The following is a 17,443-nucleotide window of genomic DNA, read 5'->3' on the forward strand; positions in this document are numbered from 1 at the left end:
TTCATAACAACTAGTACGCCCTAACCTGGGACCTAGGGTACCAGGGTGCCCTACAGGGAAGCTAATATCACTGAAAGACCTAGGGAAACAAGAGATGCTGAAGAGGTAGCTCCTAACGTGGTCTCAGATTTTGGCCACTGGGGAGGACATGTCACATCTAAGAAGGAAGGAACTTGGATGCATTCTACAGAGTATCTGGGGACCTCCAGACCTCCTGTCTCCAGCAACTCCTGCCCCAGAAAAGCATGTGGGGACCCCAGAGTTCTCTTGCAAAAAATGTTACGAGGCTGAGCTTCAGCATAATCTCATTGAGCATGATTTTTAAAGTCATTATCACTCTTCAAGACAGTATGAGGTCGCATCATCGACTCAGTGCCAAGAACACCAGGTATGTCTGCACAAGTCCAGGGCCAAGAGAGATTCTCTTACCATGGGCTGTCCTATGTGTCTCTATTGGTAATGGTGCTATCAGCATCAACTCATGATTAGCTGGGAGCTTGATAATTGGCCTTGCCCTCAGGACGCTGGAAACCATATGAGCTTCCTGAGATGACATCTGTGGACAGGGAAGAGGTTGGGTGTGAAAGAAATGCAAGAACAGGATTAGGGTATACCTGTCCCTATACTCAGGTCAGCCAGACCTGTTACCTTGGTAGGTCACACAGACTTCATTCACTTTGTCCCAAACCTCTAGGCCTCTCCATCCTGAGCCTGGAGAAGCATCCTATTGGTGCAATTGGCTGCATTTGGCTGCCTCACCATTCTTGACACCACGATCCTGGTGAAGGACCAGGCAAGACGAACAAATGCTGGCATGGCCTATTAACTGATTCTGTGACTTGCACTTCAAGAGTCTCCCAAGGGGTCTGGGCCTACCAATATGGCATGTATATCTGTGCCTGAACAACCAGGCCCAGCCTGATAGTACACCTGATCCAAGGAGCTCAGACTCTGTTCCAAGGACTCACATTTCTTTCTTGATTGCTGTTTACTGCAGTCCAGGACACAATGGTGGGGCTGGTCGTTGGGACAAGCCAAGGCTCACCCTTTCCATGGCAGCTTAACACTTCTCATGGGGAAACGGATCCCAGTCTCAGAAGAGATTGTTGGTATCTTATTAAGCTCAGCTCATTGTGGCCCAGGTGAGGCTTCCCAAGCATTATTTCTCTTCAGGACTGTATGAGTTCTCATTATTGTACACTCCAGGCACCCCAAGATATGCCCATACATTCCAGGATGCCATGAGCAGTTCTGGATGTCTCTTTTGTAAGAAGGGCTAGAACTACCAGGTCACAGGCCACTGAGATCTTGACCGCAACCCTTGGCTCTGGAGAAATGGGACACAAGGAGGCTTCCTCTGGTGACACCATCTGTGGGACCAGAAGTACAAAGGTTGTGAAAAGATACTAGGCTTAGAATACACTGGCAACAAGCATGCTTTCTCCTGGTTGGTCAGAGGACAATGTTCCTGGTCTGAAATCCCTGTGGATTTTGGCAGAAGGAAAGCTCTGCCTATCTTGTCCAGGAATCTCCAGGCCTTAGAGCCCAAAGGGGCACAACTCATGAAGGAGCACTGCACAAGGCTGCCTTTTTGTGGCTCCATTTGCTTTGGGTAACTCATACAGAAACACTGCTCTCACGCACAGTCCTCATGGTTCCTGACACTCACCTTTCACCCAGGGTGAAAAGGTGCCCTACCAAAAAGCTTGTGAGACTAAAAAATACAAGGATACAACTGAGTTGAGAAGAGAACCAGCACTACTGTGACCTTTGCCCTCAGCCAGTGCAAGAACACACCAAGTCCAAGGAGGAAGGACTTTGGGGCACATCCTGCTGGAGGACCACTGTAGCATGTGGACTATGTCCAAAACTGTTTACTTCCTGTTTTCCTATCCCCAGGGTCTCCTGCTCTGGAAGGCATGATAAATAGTCTGGGTCTCAGTGTAATCCTATTGCGCATGATTTGTAAGTCATCATGTCTCTTCAAGACAGTATGAGTTCTCATCATTGACCCAAACCAGTAAACCTTATTAAGGGACCCTAAGACATGCTGCTACCACCTGTAGAACCCAGACCAATGGGCTGGCAGCAACTCATGTGCACCTGGGGTCTTGAGGATAGCACTTGCCCTAAGGCAGTGGAACTCATGGTGATATTTGGCACAGTGAGTAGGTATGAGCAAACAGCAAGAGAAAGCTCAGGGTACACATATTCAAGGGGCATTTCCCCATGATTGGCTTTGATGAGGCTTCATAGCCTGTCAGTTCTGTTCGCATGGCTGGTGGCAAGCCCCACCGATGTTACCACATAGCAATTTGCCTGTTGGTCTGGGGTCAGAAAGACCACATTGCACTGTGATGCTCTGCAGCAATACTGTCCCCAAACTCTCCTTCCTGTCCCCCAAACCAACATCCTTGTGGTGATCCAGGCTGGACATGTAAGCCCTGGAACACTCTTGGAACTAGAGAACTGGTTACACTAGATGCACCCAAAAAGCCCCCCCTGTGGGATCCTGGGCCAAACACACCATACCCTCTCTATGTCTGGGAACCCGGGTCCAGCCTACATGCTCAGACTGGATCCTGGGAGTACATGCTGCATCTTGCAAACAAATATTACCCCCATGGTTACATCCACCAAGGACACATCTCAAAGATGGGGTATGGATATCTAACTAACCTTGGTCCACTCCCCTGATGGAGTTTTGGGGTCTCATGGAGGATTGGGAGCAGAAGCTAAGGAGTGGTTCTGGCAACCTTGAAGGTCTTAAATAAATCTGAACCCATCCATATGTTCCTGGAACACCAGTCTCCTGATGGGACAAGCCATCAGGGTAAGGGGCATGGCTGCAACCACCGTGCAGGTGCCCTGGTCTGGAGCAGATAATCAGGCATTGGCACCTGCATGGCTGGGTCACTGAGGGAACATCCATACAACCTATGATCCCACACTTCGGTGACACATGTGAATTTCCCTGGCTGCATGAGTTCTTCAGAACCAGCTGCCCAGCCAGGCATCATTCCTTGACTTGGTGTACCTTGCAGTCCTGGATTCCTGAATAATCCAAATCATGTCCGCATACTGATACATGATTTGTAGTGTCTACTTATATACAGTTACATTGGCAATGACTCTCAGAGACCCCACAGTCCACATAATCAGAATGGCTACTCTAGCCTCCTTCCTCATAGGGAAGCCTTAGTGTTCCTGAATGATTTAGCGCTCCTGGCTTGACCTCCACATCAGGCCATGGCTTCAGGCAAGGTGTTTGGGGCTTCAGAACCCAAAGAGGCACAACTCATGCAGGAACCCTGCCTTCCTGTTGCCCCAGACACCCACCTCTCAGGCTGACTGAGTTGATCAGTCAGGTACCTATTCCTCTGCATAAGTCTCAAGATCCCTCCATGCACTTAACTGGGAGTCAGGGCAACAGAGTTCAATGAACATGAGTTTTAATACATCATCTCTGTTCAAGACAGTATGAGGTGCTCTGCACAGATGCTTCTCTCACTGGAAGATATAAAAGAACAAGAGGAGCTGAGGAGGGAACTTTAAGCTTGGCCTTCCCTCAGCAAGAGATTTCATACCACGCCCAAGGATAAAGCAGCTTGGGACACTTCCCATCAGAGCAATTGCTCCAGTGTGGGGGACAAAGCCATGACCTGGGGGCTCCAGCTTTCCTGTCCGCAGAGTCTCCTGCCTTGGAAGGCACAGGTGGACCCCAGAGTCCTCTTACAACACTGTCACTAGGCTGGGCCTCAGAATCATTCTATTGAACATAATTTTTAAGACATCATCTCCATTTGAGGCAGTCTGACGTCTTATTGACCCAACACCAGGAACCCAGCCCTGGGTACTCGAGGCCCAGATTCATACCTCTAGGTCTAATTGCATTGGCTTACCACAAACAGTCCTAGATGTCTCCTTTGCCAGTGGCGCTGGCAGCACAATCTCATGTGTTGTTGAAGCTTTAAGCATAGCCCTTGTCCCTGGGGCACTGGTACTCACAGGGATTTCCTGTGGTGGCATCATCTGTGGGACAGGCAAGGTAATGATGTGAACAGAGAGTAGGAGCAGGATACACATGTGCCAATGGTGCATTTGCTTAGTCAGTCAACGTCATGCATCCCAGCCACCAGCTCTGTTGGAATTACTGGTTGGACAAGTTTCTCCCATCCCTTGTGCATGAGTCTCCAGGTCTTTTGTTCCAGGGGTAACAGTGACTTCCTTGGACTATGTCACCCTACTTCAATGGATACTTCTTTTTCTCATTCATTCCTCCAACACCAAGACCCTGGCGGGAACTCAGTCTGGGCAAAGTAGCCTCATGATGGTTTCACTCCCAGAATGTACCCAAGCATATCCTTGTTAGTCTGGGAATATCAACATAGTATCATCAGAAAATCTGCGTGTACAGAGTATGTGCACGCTGGATTCTAGAAGGCCAGGTTGTGTCCTCCAGAGACAATTTTCAGCCATTGTCTCTTCTCACTGTAGTCATGGACACACCATAAAGACTAAGTATGAGCCTTTGGCTGGACCTTGGTCTACTTCCATGGGGCCTTTGAAGCCTCCTATGGAGTAACAGCAACCCGGGTGTAGAGGGTTGCCTGATATCCATGCTAGACTAAAGTCAGTGCAAAGCCCAGGCATGTTCTTTGAAATACCTGAACTTGCATGGGGCAAGCTGCACAAAAGTGACATGCCTGGAACTGCTTAGCAGGTGCCCAGACCTGAGGCAGTAAGTCATAAGTGGACACCTATCTGAAAGGTCATACTCCAGGGAAGACTTACAGGAGCTCAGAATAAAGAGGAGCTCAGCCAACAGAAGCACTAACCAAGGTGCCTGTCATGTCAACCCATAAATCCACCCATCTAGCTCACTCAGCTTACCTACTCAAACCCTTGTTCACAGCCCAGGCCTCAAATATTGCCATGCACTAATCTGAAAATCTGGGGGAACAGAGTTTGTGTTAGGCAGCTTGTCTCACTTAAAAAACAAAGTGTTGAAAGGAGATAATGACAGAGCCCTCAACATGGTCCCAGCTCTTTGCCAGTGTGAGGAACACACCAAGCCAAGGATAATGTAGCATGGGAACATGCTGCTTAATTAGTCACTTATCTGGTCTTGGTGTCCTCTAGGACTCCCACCACCAGGGTCTCATTCCCTAGAAAACCTGTGAAGGCCCACCCCAGTGTGCTCTTGCAGCATGACTAGTGACATCCTAGTGTAATCCTATTGATTATCATTATTAAGTCATCATCTGTCTTCAAAAGTTCTCATCATTGACTCAACATCAAGAACCACATCACATGTCCTCGGCTATGTAGTCTTTCTCCCAGGTCCCCAATGGATTTACTTACCACAGGCAGAACTGGATGTTTACTTTGCGATTAGGCCTGGAATCAATTCCTAGACAACCCCTAGAAAACAGCCATTGTCCCTTGGGATTTTGGAATAGTGAAAACGATGCGGGCTTCCACTGCTGACTGATGTCATCTATGGGAAAGGGATAGAAAGAGTGTGAACACTCTGATATTGAGGTGAAGTAACCCAGGCAGTGTCTATTTGAGTTGTGCAAGCTCTGCTCATCTCACCAACTAACTTCTGGGCTTGTTGGTCCTGGAGAAAGAGTTTTACCCTTGGGCCTCTTGGACAATGTTTAAGGCACTACCTATACTCCTAGAAGGACTTATGCTGGGCAATCAAAAGCTGAGATGGCCTTGGTCAGAGGTCTGGTTGCATCATTTGCACACAAGGAGACCCCATGTGGGGCCCTGAGACAACTAGCATGGGATTATCCTCCAGGCCTTGGTCTCAGTATCAGATTGCCTACACACACACACACACACACACACACACACACACACGCACACTAAATCCTGAGATCTCTGGCTGTGCCCTGTAAATCACATTCCTTCTGTGGTCATTGCCTACTGTGCTCACAGACACACCCCCAAAACAAGGTATGGTCATTGGGCTGACCTTGGCCCATCCTTCTGTGAAGCCCTGGAGGCTCCCTGAGGAGGAGCTATAGTGTGGGACTGGGAGAGCTCCTGACATCTTTGCAGGAATCAGCTAGTCTGATGCTCAGTCATGTGACTAGTGTTACTGGATGGGCCCAAACTCAGATGCCCTGACATGGAGCATGTAAGTCAGTGGTGAATACCCCCTTACTGGCCACTGACTGAAACATCCAACTGACTAGGGATCCAGAGCACCTCTGGCCAAAGAAAGATTCCATGAGGCCTGGCACATGTAGAGCTGGGTACCCCTTAGACTTTCTTACCTGCTTTGTTGTGGTCAATGCCCAAGTCTCCTACTTAATGTGTTCCCTGCCTTTACAAACAAAACAAAACAAGACAAAACCAAACCAAAAAAAAAATGATCCTCAGTGTCTGTACATTTATGGCCACACTGGCAAAGCCAAGCATAGCACTTCCAGCCTGCATAGGCTGAGTTGCTGCACTGGCCCCATGTGAATTCTATTTCTAGAGCCCCCTCCCGCTTTTCTATTTGCACAGCTCCTGTGCTAGACTGCAAACAAGGTGTTAAGAACTTTAGAGTTCAATGGATCTGCAGGAGTACTGCCCAAGGGTCTTCCTGTGGCTCAACCCCTAAGTTTGGCTTCTAGTAACCCTTTCAGTATCCCTGTTCCTGTACTCAGACATCATGACCCCCACCATGCACTCACCTGGGGCCCAGGGCAACAGGGTGCACTATTGGGCAGCTGTTTGCACTGAAAGATACAAGAGAATGAGAGGAGCTAAGGAGGAGGTCTCCAGCATGTCTTAGCCTTCAGCCAGTAGGAATCTCACACCAAGCCCCAGGAGGAAGGAACTGAAGTACATCCTGCCCAAGCAAGTCTCCCATTCTTAGGGATTTTTCCAAAGACAAGCACATGTAGTCACTAGGTATCTCCTGTAGCACTGTCATTAAGCTGGGCCTCAATGTAATTCTACTTAGCATGATTTTTAAGTCATCATCTCTCGAGACAGTATGAATTCTCACCATTGACCCAACACCAGAAACTCTGCCATGATCACCCCAAGGTGACCAAAGCTACCTCCATGGGCAAGATAGATCAGCTTACCACTGGCAGTCATGAATATCTAATTTGCCAATAGGGCTGGTAACAATAGTTCATGTGCCTCTGAGGCTTTAACTCACAGCCATTGACCTGGGGACAGTGGAATCCATAGAATTCTTCTGGTGACATTACTGATGGACAGCAAAGAAATGGGTATTAATAGCAAGAGCAAAAACAGGAAATCTACAACAACATGAAATCAAATAACACACTACTGAATGACCTGTTGATTTTGTTTTATGTCTTTTCATTTGGGGGATGTATAGTAACTGTGTAGTAGAGACTATCACATACAGATGTGAAGATACAATGCGGTGTGCATCTTTACTTGCAAACCAAATATGGACTCCCAAAGATATTGCTGAAAGTATCTTGACAATAGGATGCTGGACTCTTTGTAATTTGTCCATGTCTACAATGTCAGGATGCACTCAAATAGCAGAATGACGGATTTCACTGATTGTGAAGGACTATACTATTGTAACGATGTGGGGGTTTGGAGAGGGCGGAAGGGAAATCCCAGAGCCTATGAAACTGTGTCATGGATTAATAAAATCAACAAATTGGGCCCAGCGGCACGGCCTAGCGGCTAAAGTCCTCACCTTGAAAGCCCCGGGATCCCATATGGGCGCCATTTCTAATCCTGGCAGCTCCACTTCCCATCCAGCTCCCTGCTTGTGGCCTGGGAAAGCAGTCCAGGACGGCCCAAAGCTTTGGGACCCTGCACCCGCGTGGGAGACCCGGAAGAGGTTCCTGGTCCCGGCATCGGATCGGCGCGTACCGGCCCATTGCAGCTCACTTGGGGAGTGAATCATCGGATGGAAGATCTTCCTCTCTGTCTCTCCTCTTCTCTGTATATCTGGCTTTCCAATAACAATAAAATCTTTTAAAAAAAATAAAATAAAATCAACAAATTAACTAAAAACATTTAAAGCCATGAAAAATAAACAAAACAAAAGCAGCAGGAGCAGGGCACATCTGCCCCATAAGATCCAGGTTTCCTGGGCAGGCCAACTCGTAATATTGGCAGGTGGGGCAAGTTCCTCTCACTTTACTTATAAACATTTTGGCCTGTTTGTTCTTCAGCCAAAGAGGTACCCTTTGGCCAATTTCCCTATCATAGTATACTACCCCTATATCTTTCTCGCTCAAACATCCTGATTTTGGAGAAACAGACTAGACAAGCAAACACGTGCATGACCTTGAATTCAGAGGGCCAGTTGTACACATTGTATCCAATGAGGTCCCTGTGGGACCCTGGGCCTATCAACATACTGCTGTAATCGGTTTTGGGTTGACCAGAATCTGCTTATATGCACATACTGGATCCCAAGTGCTCAGGCTATGTCCTAAGGGCACACATTCCTCCCAGGGTCAGTGCTTGCTGCAATCTGGGACAGTTTTATGATGAGCACAAACATTAGGGATGAACTTGGATCACTCTACCTATGTGGCCTTAAAGTCTTCCATTGAGGAGTAGAAGGGGCCCTAGTATGCTTTCTGGGTCCAACTGAATCCAAAGTCCAGCCATATGGTCTGTGAATGACAGCTACTAGAACAGGCAAATCCTGGGAAGCAGCAAACCTAGCATCACCCTGCAGGTGTCCTGAGTCAGGAGCTGGCCCTGTCCCAGTAAGCACTGATGTGGGTATGCCTAACCTAGGTTCTAGCATGCTTGGGACAAACACAAAGCTCTTAGGCTGCTCAGAATCTGCAGAGCTGGCTGCCCCCAAATCACTGCCTTTGTCTCATTGTGGCTCATGGCCCATGTCTCCTACCTAATTTGATCATTGCCATTACCTGAGCCCTAGTGTTCTCTCACTTCAGCCAAACCAGAAAGAATCCCAGAGCCATCACTGGTCACACAGGTCATGTGGTAGACCTAGCTTTATGTGAACATTCCTTTAAAGACTTTCATTTTCTGGATCAGCCCCTATGCCAGGTAAATATTCAGGCAATGTATTCTGGGTCCCAGAGTCCAAAAGATTACGCAGGGATAAGGCCTAGGGTTGCCTTTCAATGGCTCTGTGTGTCCAAAGCTCTAGCTAGTTTCAGATGACTTGTCAAAAATTCCTGTGCATTGGTTAGATTTATTCCCAGATATTTCATATTTTCTCTGTTATTTTGAATGGTATCTTGCTGGTTAAGTCTTTTTCCATCTTGGGGCTGTTCGCATACACTATGGCTGTTGATTTTTGTTCATTAATTTTGTACCCTGCCACTCTACCAAACTCTCGTACAAGTTCTAGCAGTCTCTGTATTGAGTCTCTTGGCTCTTCTACATAAAGAATCATGTCATTTGAAGAAAACTACAAACTGCTTAAAAAAGAAATTGAACAAGACCTCAAAAGATGGAGTAACATCCCATGCTCCTGGATAGGTAAAATCAATATCATTAAAATGTCTATACTGCCAAAAGCAATATATACACTCAACGCAATCCCAATCAAATTGCCCAAAACATTCTTCATGGAACTGGAAACAATGATCCAAAGGTTCATCTGGAAGCACAAAAAAACACGGATAGCTAGAACCATCCTGAAGAACAGGAAGTTAGCAGGGGGAATCACAGTTCCGGACCTCTGGACATACTATAGGGCAGTGGTTATCAAAACAGCGTGGTACTGGCACAAAGATAGAGAGGAAGATCAATGGAGCAGAATAGAAACGCCAGAAGGAAACCCACACAGATACAGCCAAATAATCTTTGACAAAAAGACAAACGACAACCCAGGCAAATGGGAAGGTCTGTTCAATAAATGCTGTTGGGACAACTGGTTGATAGCCTGTAGAAACAAAAAAATAGATCCATATCTCTCACCATACACTAAGATCAGATCTAAATGGATAACAGATCTAAACCTACATCCAGAAACCTTCAAACTTTTGGAAGAAAATGTTGGAAACACACTGGAACACTTAGGGGTAGGCCCTCACTTCCTAAAAAAGACTCCAGATGCAGTAGAAATCAAGACCAAAATAAACAATTGGGACCTCATCAAACTAAGAAGCTTCTGTACAGCTAGAGAAACAATCAACAAAGTAAAAAGGCAACCCACAGAATGGGAGAAGATCTTCGCACACGACATAGGTGATAGAGGGCTAATATCCAGAATATACAAAGAGCTACAAAACAACCAAAATGTCAAAACAAGCAACCCACTCAAGAAATGGGCACGGGAAATGGGCAGACACTTCACAAAGGAACAAACCCAAATGGCAAATAAACATATGAAAAAATGCTCAAGTTCCCTGGCAATAAGGGAAATCCAAATTAAAACATCAATGAGGTACCACCTAACGCCAGTAAGACTGGCCCACATGAATAAAAGCACCAACGACACTTGTTGGCGAGGTTGCGGGGAAAAGGGAACCCTACTCCACTGCTGGTGGGGCTGCAGGCTGGTACAGCCTCTATGGAAATCAGTATGGAGAATATTCAAACAACTCAAATTCAACATACCGTATGATCCAGCAATAGCACTCCTAGGAATATATCCAGAACACTTGTTCTATGAGAAACCAACATGCACTCCTATGTTCATAGCAGCACAATCAGTAATTGCAAAAACATGGAAACAACCAAAATGCCCATCAGCAGAGGACTGGATAAGAAAGCTATGGTTCATCTACTCCATGGAATACTACTCAGCTATTAAAAAAAACAAAATGCAGTTCTTTGTGGCCAAATGGGCCAAACTGGAAACCATAATGCTAAGGGAAATGAGTCAATCCCAAAAGGTTAAATACCACATGTTTGCCTTAATTTAAGATGATATGATGTTATGTATAACATGTTATGTTTTGAATGTTATATGTTGTGTATAAACTAAAATTGAAGTATAGGTGAGGTGGTCACAGAAGGTGGCTGGGAACCCGCATTTACTTTTAACATATTGGTTACTCATTACTATGTCAATTAATTCCATAATGATGTAAATTTTTGCTGATGGTATGTTGGAGCTTTCAATTGCTGGGATGATACTCTGCTGGCTCTGTCATCAGACCAGAGAGGGTATACCTAAGAAGCCGTTGAACTTGACGGGACAATAAGATGCTGGACTCTATGTTTGGTATACGCTTGCAATGGGGAAATCTCAACTGAACTTGAGCTGTGGTTATGCAACAAGGTGGAGGAATCCACCATGGTGGGAGGGTTTGGGGAGGGGTGGGGAGAACCCAAGTATCTATGTAACTGTGTCACATAATACAATGTAATTACTGAAGTTAAATAATAAATAATTAAAAAAAAATTCCTGTGCAATGTCCTCATGAGCCCTAACAATAACTTACTTTGGATCTGTTGCGCCAGAATGGCCTGGCAGACACTGGAATACACAAGGGATGAGAGAAGCTGAGGATGGAGTACCCAAGGTTATCTTGGCCTTTGAATAGCAGGGAGTACACACCAAGTCCAAAGAGGAACGAGTTTGAACATATGCTAGCTAAGCAGCTACTTGAGCCTGTGAGTGATAGCCTGTCTGGGTGGTGATGCAGGTCTAACATCTCCAGGGTTACCTTCCCTGGAAGACACATTGGGGCTTGGACTCCTTGTACAGTATTGCCACTAGACTGGGCCTCATTGTAATCCTACTGAATATAATTCTTAAGTCATCATCTGTCTTCAAAACAGTATGAGTTCTCATCATTGACCCAACCGCAAGATTCCTACCTTCAGGTTTCAGATAAATCGGATTTCCACAGGCAGACTCAGGTATCCACTTTTGAAACAGCACTAGCAGGACCTCTTCATCTGCCTTTGAGGCCGTGACCAAAGCTCTTGTACCCATCATTGGAACATAAGGAGGCTGCTTCTGGCAACATCACCTGTGGAATAGTGATGGGGAGTGGTGTGACAAGACAGTGGGAGCAGCCTCCAGCCACTGTATACTGTCTTCATACACACAGTCAGCTATTGGCCAAAATGAGTCCTCTGTGGCTACCATACCTCTTGGGAAGTGGGTCATTCAAGTTCTGCCCAACTCATCTGCAAACCCTTTGGTCTGTTGGTCCCAGGCCAGAGAGGATGGGTTAGAAAGGGTTGTTTTTGTAAGGGGCTACCCCAAACTCTCCTACTTTCCTCAAATAAATTTTTTTTTTGTTGGAAGCAACTATCAGAATGGCTTCAGACTCAGAGAGAGGATTAGTCTCACCTGTTGCTCCAATGAATGGCCCTGTGGGCCCTGGGCCTGCAACAGTTTACCCACAATGGCCCAGGTTTCTTGCTGCATTCTTCTAGCACATATTAAATTGTGCTAGTTCATTATGTGCACTCCAGTGACATGTTTCTCCCATGGTAAATGCCCACCATGGTGACAGACAAATACCAAGGACTTTGTAAGGATATTAGGCTGAACCATGGCTCACGCTTCCTGTGGAGCCTTAAGATCCCACACGGATCATTCCCTGCTAGGCGCAAACCCAGGGCAACAGGTATGTCTGGTACTGCCCTTTAGGGATGGTTAATTAAGGAGTGGGACGTTCATTTGGCATCAAATGGGATGTCCCTATGACTAGGCTCCAGGGTACCCATGACTGTGGCAAGCTCCAAACCTGCCCAATATCCCCTGTTTTAGTGTGGTCCATGACTTGGGCTTCCTGCCTAATTTGACATTTAACTTCCATGGAGGTCTGCTGATTCCTAATGTTGCATGCTACCAGCCATATCAGGAAGTTTCACAGAGTCCTAACAGCCTACCAGTACTGTTTGTCAACACTAGACTCATGCGAATCCTCCCTTAACAGCCTATCTGTCACTATATTTATCCTCAGAACAGCTAAGGGCTCCAAGCAAGGCATTCTTGGTTTAGGTCCCAAAGGACACAAACCCCTAAGGAGCACTGCCCTAAGCTGACTTTCTGTGAATCTGTGTACACACCATTTAGGCTTTGGGTGACCCAACAAATCTATCTACTCATATACAAACAGGCCTCATGATCTACATCCTAGCCTGAGAGGCCTCTAAGACTCAGGATCCCAGCATTTCCAACTTGGAGATGCACATGGAAAGAGTAGGGTCCTCTTGCAGCATGTCACTAAGTTGGGCTTCAGTGTAATCCTGTTGAGCATGATTTTTAAGTCATTCTATCTTTGAGACAGTATGAGTTCTCATCAGCAACACAAACTCAGGAATCCTGCCGTGGGCACGCCAAGACACACTGTCACACTTCTAGTGCCCAGATGAACTGGTTTACCATATCCAGTTCTGGAAGTGTCTTTTGCCAACAGGGCTGGCAGCACCAGCTCATTTTCCTCTGAGTCCTTTAGCACAGCTCTTATTTTCTGGTTCTTGGAATTCATAGGGTTTTCTTTGGAGACATCATCTGTGGTATATGGATGGGAAGGCTGTAATCAGACAAGTGGAGCAGGAGCAGGGCACATTGTTTCCAGATGTGCTTTCCACTGTGGCCCAGGCGAGGCTGCCCAGGCAGCCAGACCTGTTGTCTCAGCAAGTGTGGAAAGCTCCATCTACTCTCTCTACATACACCTCATAACCACGACCATGCACTCAGGACAACAGGGTGGAGAAATACATAGGGGATGAATGGGGCTGAGAACAATAGCCTCAGCTCCTTCCTTTCATTCCTGTAGCATGTGGAGCACACATCAAACCTAAAGAGGAAGGAATTCAGGAAGATCCTGCTTAATTAATATTCCAGTCTGGTGACTAGTTCATGGTCTGGAGACCTCCAAGTCTCCTTCCCCTGGAGTACCCTGTCTGGACAAGCACATGGAAATCCAGTGTCCTCTTGCAGCATGGTTGCTAGACTTGGGTTTGATGTAATCCTATTGAGCCTGCTTTTCAAGCCATCATCTCTGTTAGAGACAGTATGAGTTCTCATCATTGACCCCATACCAGGAATCAGTCCCAGGAACTCCCAGGTACACCATCCCACCTCCAGGAGCCTGAGGGTTGTCTTACCAATCCAAAACTTCCTTCTGCAAACATGTTTGGAAATACTAGCTTGTGGGCTGTTGGGGCCTCGGTAATAGTCAAATCCATGAAGGCTTTCTCTAGTGACATCATCTGTGGAAAAGGGAGCAGAAGCATGTGAACAAAAAGCAGGAACAGGATTAGCAGCAGGATGTACTAGCTATGGGACTGCTCTTGATCATCAGCCCAGGTAAAACTTCTTGTGCAGCCAGCCATGTTGGAATTGTGGGTTTGGTAAACTCCAATCATGTCTTCCACTAATATCTCAGACTCTTTGTAATGGTGATGGAGAGCCCTCCTCTGCTCACATAGCCCTATTGTTAAGGACTACCTTCATATCACCATCCTGCCTCTGACACCAAGATCCCTGAAGGTATAGAGGCTGGGTTAGCAAGGGCTGGCACAGTCTTGGTCCCAGAGGATCTATTACTTGAGATACACCTAAAGAGTCCCCTGTAGGAACCTATGTATACTAACAGGGCATTATTCTTCAGGCCTGGGTAACCAGGCCCAGTCTGTGTGTACTCACTATAACCTGGGAATTCAGCCTGTGTCCCAGGTGCACACATTCCCTAAATTATTGCTGCATACTGCAGTCCTGAACACATTCCATAGATAGGGGACAGCTATTGGGTCTGACCAAGGCTCATTCCTCACATGGAGCCTTAAGGCCTCCTGTGGAGGAGCAGGAGCTCAGACTAGAAAAGGCCATTACGTTCTTGCTGGGTTCAACTCAGTCTGAAGCCCCACTATGCAGCCAGTGAGCATAATCCCCTGATCTGGGCAAATAAGGGGACATAATCACCCTGAATGGGCACTGACCTGGATGTCCCTGTGATCTAGGTTCCAATATTCCTACAACCCATGAGAAGCTCCCAGGCCGTTGGCACCTGCGCAGCTGGTTGCTGGTTGCTGGTTGCCCTGCCAGCCTGGGATTCCTACCCAACTAATCCCCACTGTCACACAGAAGCTTGATCCTCATCGTTCCACACTTGTTGTCACAGCTACAAGGTTAACTAGAGTCCCTGTGATCCACATAAGCCAAGTAGCCATGCTGGCACCATGTAAACCCTTCGCCAGGAAGCTTTAGTGTTCTTGGATTACTCTCTGCACCAGTCCAGCACTTCAGATAAGACATTCTGGGTCTCAGAGCCCCAAAGTGAACAGCTCACATAGGAGCACTTACCTGGGACAGGGGTGACAGGGTGCTAATCTTACTGAAAGACATATGGGAATTAGAGGAGCTTAAGAGGGAACCTCTAGAATTTCTTTGATCCTAGATCTCATGGAACAGACATCAATCCAAGGAAGAAGGAACTGAGATGTATTTTGCCTGATTAGCTTCTCAACCTGGAGACTGCATATTGGTCTGGGGTCCAACAGGTCTCCTGTTCTCAGGGTTTCCTCCCTGTAAAGCATGTGTTGATATGGGTCTTCTTGCAGCACTGTCACTAGGCTAGGCCTCAGTGTAATTCTACAGAGTACGATTTTTAAGTCATTACCTCTTCTCAGTATGAGGTCTCATAATTGACCCAACACCAGGAACCTTGCTACTGGTGCTTCAAAAGTTCCCCATCCCTCCTCCATTGCCCAGATGGATTGTCTTATCATAAGCAATTCCAAGCATCTCTTTCGTCATCAGGGCTGGCAGCATCAGTTCATGAGCCACTGAGGTCATGAACATGGCCCTTGCACCTGGTGCAGTGGAACCCAAGGGGCTGGCTTCATCTGTGTGATGAGGAGAGAGAAGCATGTGAATGAACATCAAGTTTAGGATACACTGACATCAGGCATGTTTTCACCTGATTGACACAGTTCAGGTTCACCATGCTGCCAAATCTGTTGGCATAACCATTTGCAGAGCTCCACCCATCTTTCCCTGAGTCTCTGGGTCTTTGACTGCCAGGCAAGAGAGTCTTCCTTCAGCTTTAGAGCCCAAAGAGACACTTATCACTAAGGAGCCTTGTCTGATACTGACTGCTAGTGGCTCCATAGGTCAATACTCCAGGCTGCTTTCTGCCCTGGAAAGACTTAGAGACCTCAAGACCTTCTTGAAGTACTGTCACTAGGCTAAATCTCAGTGTAATCCTATCAAGCATGATTTTTATGTCATCATCTCCCTTCAGTATGAGTTCTCATCATTGACCCAAACCCACGAACTTTACTATGGTCATCCATGTGCATACTGTTCAACATCCAGGGCCCATATACATTGGCTTACCATGGACAGTCTTAGATATTTCTATTTTGAAAGGGGCAGGCATCATCTGTGCATGAACTGGCCAGGTCAGGCTTCCTTGAGGTCAGTTCTGTTTGTGACTGGTTAGTAAAATTTCAACAGCTTATCCTCAAAATTCTAGGTTTCTTGGTGCTGGGGTCAGAGAAGTCCCACTGGGAATTATGACCCTGAAGCAAGGGGTTACCATCACCTCTCCTTCCTGACCTAGACACCAAGATTTTGGTGAGGCCAGGACTGGACACTGAAGCACTGACATGGTCTTGGGCCCAGAGAATTGGTCATATAAGATGCACACATTTGTCTCATGGTCTACCAATATGTCATCGCCTTTAAGGGCTTGTGTGCATAGTTCAAATCTGTGTGCATACAGTGGATCCTGGAAGCTTGGGCTATCCCTTACAAGACTCTACTATTTTTCTATTTTGCTGCAATTGTTATTCTGACATATTTCAAGGCATTGGAATGGGTCTGAGTTTTCATGTTGGTTTACTCATGAGGTTCTGGAGGCTCAGTGGAAGGTCAGGTGTCAAAGCCTAGGAGAGGCCTTGGTACCATTTATGAGCTCAACTCATCCAAAGCCCAGCCATTTGCCACAAAACACCAGGCTTTCTTAACACAGGGTTAAGGCATGGGTAAGGGTATGTGTGAGATCATCTTGTTGTTGTCTAGCCTATGGTAACTAAACCAAGGGTCAGCCTATCCTTGATCAGGCTCTCATTATATCATTCCTGTGACTCAGGCTCCAATGTCCCCCAAGCCACAGGAAAATGCAAGGCGCTTGGCACATGCAAAGCGTGGTCTAAGGTTTGGGTCTATTTTGAAACCTGATTCCAAGGCCATAGAAAAGAAGCCTGATCTATAGTATCTCCATATCTGTGGCCACACAATTAAGGCTACTAAGAGGCCAACTAAATCTATGCCCTATGCCCAGAGATGTTTTCCCTGGTTGCTGCTTGTCATGGTCTATTATACCTCCCAAGGTTGCCTATGGGCATCCCAAGGTGATCCACTCTTCATTTGCCCTCCTTTAGACTAGTGGAGCTGGGCCCATGTGGGGCTCCTGGAATTTTTGCAGAGCTCAGATGAGACTGAAGCCCAACCATGTTTCCAGCCAAAGAAAGCCCTTGAGCCTGATAAGCATCAGATAAGGGACTCACCTTGTATGGCACTACAGTTTCT

At 46.7% G+C, this 17,443-nt stretch overlaps 7 non-coding genes and 3 pseudogenes across 7 annotated transcripts; all 10 read right to left on the reverse strand.

Moving 5' to 3' along the window:
- Positions 1–289: 289 nt before the first annotated feature.
- LOC118759330 (small nucleolar RNA SNORD115) lies at positions 290–371 on the reverse strand. Its single transcript, XR_004996126.1, has one exon. It is a non-coding gene; the product is annotated as a small nucleolar RNA SNORD115 (small nucleolar RNA).
- Positions 372–1,933: 1,562 nt separating this feature from the next.
- On the reverse strand, positions 1,934–2,014 carry LOC118759322 (small nucleolar RNA SNORD115). The gene has a single exon (XR_004996119.1). It is a non-coding gene; the product is annotated as a small nucleolar RNA SNORD115 (small nucleolar RNA).
- A 1,739-nt stretch (positions 2,015–3,753) lies between these two features.
- On the reverse strand, positions 3,754–3,831 carry LOC118759335 (small nucleolar RNA SNORD115). The gene has a single exon (XR_004996131.1). It is a non-coding gene; the product is annotated as a small nucleolar RNA SNORD115 (small nucleolar RNA).
- A 1,389-nt stretch (positions 3,832–5,220) lies between these two features.
- LOC118759339 (small nucleolar RNA SNORD115) lies at positions 5,221–5,293 on the reverse strand (annotated as a pseudogene).
- A 1,650-nt stretch (positions 5,294–6,943) lies between these two features.
- Positions 6,944–7,021, reverse strand: LOC118759328 (small nucleolar RNA SNORD115). Its single transcript, XR_004996125.2, has one exon. It is a non-coding gene; the product is annotated as a small nucleolar RNA SNORD115 (small nucleolar RNA).
- Positions 7,022–11,665: 4,644 nt separating this feature from the next.
- Positions 11,666–11,746, reverse strand: LOC118759325 (small nucleolar RNA SNORD115). The gene has a single exon (XR_004996122.2). It is a non-coding gene; the product is annotated as a small nucleolar RNA SNORD115 (small nucleolar RNA).
- A 1,387-nt stretch (positions 11,747–13,133) lies between these two features.
- On the reverse strand, positions 13,134–13,212 carry LOC118759333 (small nucleolar RNA SNORD115). The gene has a single exon (XR_004996129.2). It is a non-coding gene; the product is annotated as a small nucleolar RNA SNORD115 (small nucleolar RNA).
- Positions 13,213–13,862: 650 nt separating this feature from the next.
- Positions 13,863–13,942, reverse strand: LOC118759334 (small nucleolar RNA SNORD115). Its single transcript, XR_004996130.1, has one exon. It is a non-coding gene; the product is annotated as a small nucleolar RNA SNORD115 (small nucleolar RNA).
- A 1,541-nt stretch (positions 13,943–15,483) lies between these two features.
- LOC118759337 (small nucleolar RNA SNORD115) lies at positions 15,484–15,559 on the reverse strand (annotated as a pseudogene).
- Positions 15,560–16,097: 538 nt separating this feature from the next.
- Positions 16,098–16,173, reverse strand: LOC118759329 (small nucleolar RNA SNORD115; annotated as a pseudogene).
- Between the last annotated feature and the right edge of the window lie 1,270 nt (positions 16,174–17,443).

The sequence above is a fragment of the Ochotona princeps genome, chromosome 6, assembly GCF_030435755.1.
Source record: "Ochotona princeps isolate mOchPri1 chromosome 6, mOchPri1.hap1, whole genome shotgun sequence".
Lineage (NCBI taxonomy): Eukaryota > Metazoa > Chordata > Mammalia > Lagomorpha > Ochotonidae > Ochotona > Ochotona princeps.